Genomic DNA, 3,832 nt, shown 5'->3' with positions numbered 1-3,832 from the left:
TTTATAGGCAAAGTCATAAAGATAGTCAAGGAGAAGATATGGGAAATGGAGGGACATGTGAGGAGCACACGCCTTCACTGAGACCATCCAAAGGAATCTCAATTATGTAGTGGGGTGGCCTCCTATGGTCCTCTCATGTCATCTTCATTCAACTTTTATAGAGAGAAGAAATAGTGAAATACTTATCTCTCTATCTCTTTCTTTCTTAATCTTTTGACACTGAAAGGGCATAAGCAAGATTATTAATTTCTTGTTTATTAAACAGAATTTTGTAAAGAGATAGAGATTTGATTCATTAAGAAACAAAGTTGATTAGGCCTATAGATGGGATACTATTCATGGTTTGATTCCCAAACTCTTCATCGGTCCTGAAGTTAACGCGTGTGATTTGATTGTTTGAAAATTGAATAACATTCACAAAGTGAAATCATTAATGAAATTCAAATGAAATGTCATTAATTTTGATGAAATGTAGGGAGTTATAGAATTATAGTCCCACGTCAGCCCAAACTGGTTTGTCCAAGTCTTTGATGCATTCATTATTTTTTTTATTTTTTTTTATTCGAGAAAAAACAGAAGTTTAAAGGAAATTTAAATATCGACATATTTACAGTTCAGCGCTTTGTACGTCTAAGTATTCAAAAAGCTAATATATGGATTATCAGTGACAAAAAGCGCAATGGGTTTTAGAGAAAAACCGATCCATGGTTAACCGCCATCTAAAAGTAGGCCAAGGCCACTTCAAAAACTGATCCACAGAGATTAAACTGTTAAGTTTAGGTAAGTCTGTTAAAATTCTGTCGAAAATCTTTTCTTTGAGTTGAAAATCCTGGAGCCCGATCAGAAGTCCCATTGCTGCGGCATCAGTACCCTCTCCTGTCATGACAAAATCAATAAGAGAGAGTAAAGAGAAAACTAATAGTGCCCATCCAAAAATTCTTAGAAACTTATCGGTAATAGCTGTTATAATAATAGTATTTTCAGGATATCCGCTTGGGGAAAGACATATAATAGGTCGGGAAACCAAGGGCTGTTGCTGTTGTGCGGGCCTAGTAGTAGATAGGGGCTGTAATTTGGTTGTCCAGTAGTGCACTTGCTGGATAACAGTGTTTGGTGAAAGGGATGAGATTCCCAAAGTAACTATTTCTATGCATCCATAAGTAGTAGCAAGTGGTAATTAGTATAGTAAAAAAAGAAGTCAATTTAGCCAGAGTCAAGCGACTGGAATTAAAGAGAAACATAATTAAACGAGGAACAGAGGTAAAGAGAAGACTAGATGGTCGAAAACCAAGTGGACCAGAGGCCCAAATTCTCTGAGCAACCTCACATGAGAAGAAAACATGAAGGAGATTGTTCTACCCTTTGTGACATAGACTACAAGTAGAGTCTATATTCATCCATTTTTGCAAGTGTTCTTTAGTGGGTAGTCCATTCTGAATCAAACTCCAAAAGAACAACTTAAATTTTGGTGGAATTCTAAGTTTTCAAAGATATCGCCACCAGCGTGAGCATGGTAATGAGCATGAACACCTGTAGGAGCATCCATTAGTGTTAGTACCAAAGGTTGTTAAAAGATATTTACTAGCTGTTTTGGTTGTTAGGATGCCATTTTTAGAGAGGTGGCACCACCATTGATCATCATTTTCAGCAGAAACATAAATGGGAAACTGAAAAATCACGTGTGATATATGCTATGGTACTAAAGATTGTATAAGAGTTGAATTCCAATCAGTACCGGAGATAACATGCCTTACCATTGTTACCTGATGTGAGGTATTATTACCATGATATTGAGCAATAGAAATTGGAGATCGCTGAAAGACCCAATGATCCGTCCAAAAGAAAGTACTGGTCCCATTACCAACCTTCCTATAAATCATATGCCGGAGAGTGGGAATAATACGAATTATAGCTTTCCAGCAAGGGGAGCCTCTTGTTTTGAGAGTTTTGGGATAAAAACACAGATCGGTGATGGAAATACTTAGCTTGTAAGCGACGCACCCAAAGGCTTTGAGGGTCATTGAGAAGTCTCCATCCAAGTTTTAGGGGTAGGGCCTTGTTTTGGGTGTTTGAATCTCGTAAACCTAGGCCTCCATCTGCTTTAGGTTGACACAATTTCTTCCACCCAATGAGATGAGCTTTTCTGTGAGATGGTGAATCACCATTCAAAAAATGAGAGTCGATTGAATCCAACTTCCTACACACTGTCTTAGGCATAGAAAAAAATGACATCAAGTAAGAAGGTATAAATGTTAAAGCGGACTGAAGTAGAACCTATCTACCTGCAAAGGAAAGGAGGGAAGCTTTCCAAGTACTCAGCCTATTTCCAACTCTGTGAAGACGACTATTAAAATTTGCACATGTAGATCTAGGGTGGAAGAGTTTGGTACCAAGATAGATGGAATCCTTATCCATTTTTGTAATGCCAATGGAACGACAAAGGGATGCACGTTCATCAGGGTCTACATTGGAATTGAAGGTTAATCCACTTTTGGAGAGTTTGATGGTTAACCCAGATAAATCAGCAAACAAATCCATGATGCATTTTATAGTAGACAAATCCTCATGGGTAGCGCGGTAAAAAATAAAAGTATTGTCCGCAAAAAATAGATGGGTTACCTCTAGAGAAAATATGAAAATCTTGATGCCCTTAAATAAGTTTAACTCTTGGTGAGTGTTCAAAAGTCGAGAAATCCCTTCCATCACTATAATGAATAAAAAAGGGCTGAGAGGGCATCCTTGGCACAAACCTCTAGAGGCATGAAAAATCTGAAAAGCACTACCATTTAGTTTGATAGAAAAGAAGGATGTGGATACAAGAGAATGGATAAGGGCATGCCACTGAGTTCCACATCCAAGATAATCAAAAATGGATAATAAGAACTTCCATTCAACTCGGTCACATGCCTTGGCCATATCCAATTTTATTGCTACATAGCCTAACTTACCTTTCTTAAGAAAGATGCCTTCATTAATTGATGAGGGTTGTGAACTCTCCAACATAGTTTGACTTTGTTTTTCGATCTTTAGAGTCAGGTATAGCGAAGCTACACCATATACATGAGGGACCTCTAACAAATTTATTAAGGTTTATTGTAGAGATGTAAACGGATTGGATACAGGTAATACGATTTGCTCTCTATGTTTTTCAGTGGTATTAACTTTTTTTCTCATTCTCTAGAACATGTTGGATCTTCAAGGACTCTCAAGATCATCAAATATGTTATTTTTAAAGGGAGAAAGAACGTTGTCTGGCCGTGAGGCTCTTGCTTCCAAACATAGAAGAGTGTGAAATTACTGCCCCACCTTCGTGAAATAAAAATACCATCCAAGTTGATGGCCTTGTGCGTGTTCTCATTGGCCCCGTGTTGGTGTAGGAGTCACGTGACCAGGTGATGGTCTCTTGCCTATTTTTTTTTTTTTTTTATTAGTTAGATATATTTGAATCAGATAAATTATAATTATATTCCTAATTAATGAAATTCAGATCCGAATACTCTTTAACTAGATATAAATACCCTTAAATAGATACGGATGCAAATAGAATTCAAATTTTCTATTATCCGTTTACATGTCTAGTTTATCGTGATCAATATCTTAATTTTTTTTCCTTTTCTTTTTTAATGAAAACTTATGATTATTTTAGTAGGGAATATTGTGCATGGTCATTTGTTAGTTTATCACCCATATATTCCAAGACATGGTTGGCTGTAGCACATATGCCAATGAACCACCATCGTCCAAGTGATGGCATCAACTTGAAGAAAATCAAAAGGGGTTATCAGTAAACCAATCCCACATAGAAATGACCCTCTAAATTTGTAAGGGAGAG

The sequence above is a fragment of the Macadamia integrifolia genome, chromosome 11 (genome assembly GCF_013358625.1).
Source record: "Macadamia integrifolia cultivar HAES 741 chromosome 11, SCU_Mint_v3, whole genome shotgun sequence".
Taxonomy (NCBI): Eukaryota; Viridiplantae; Streptophyta; class Magnoliopsida; order Proteales; family Proteaceae; genus Macadamia; species Macadamia integrifolia.
The sequence above is the reverse complement of the archived record's forward strand: the minus strand, read 5'-3'. Positions refer to the sequence as shown.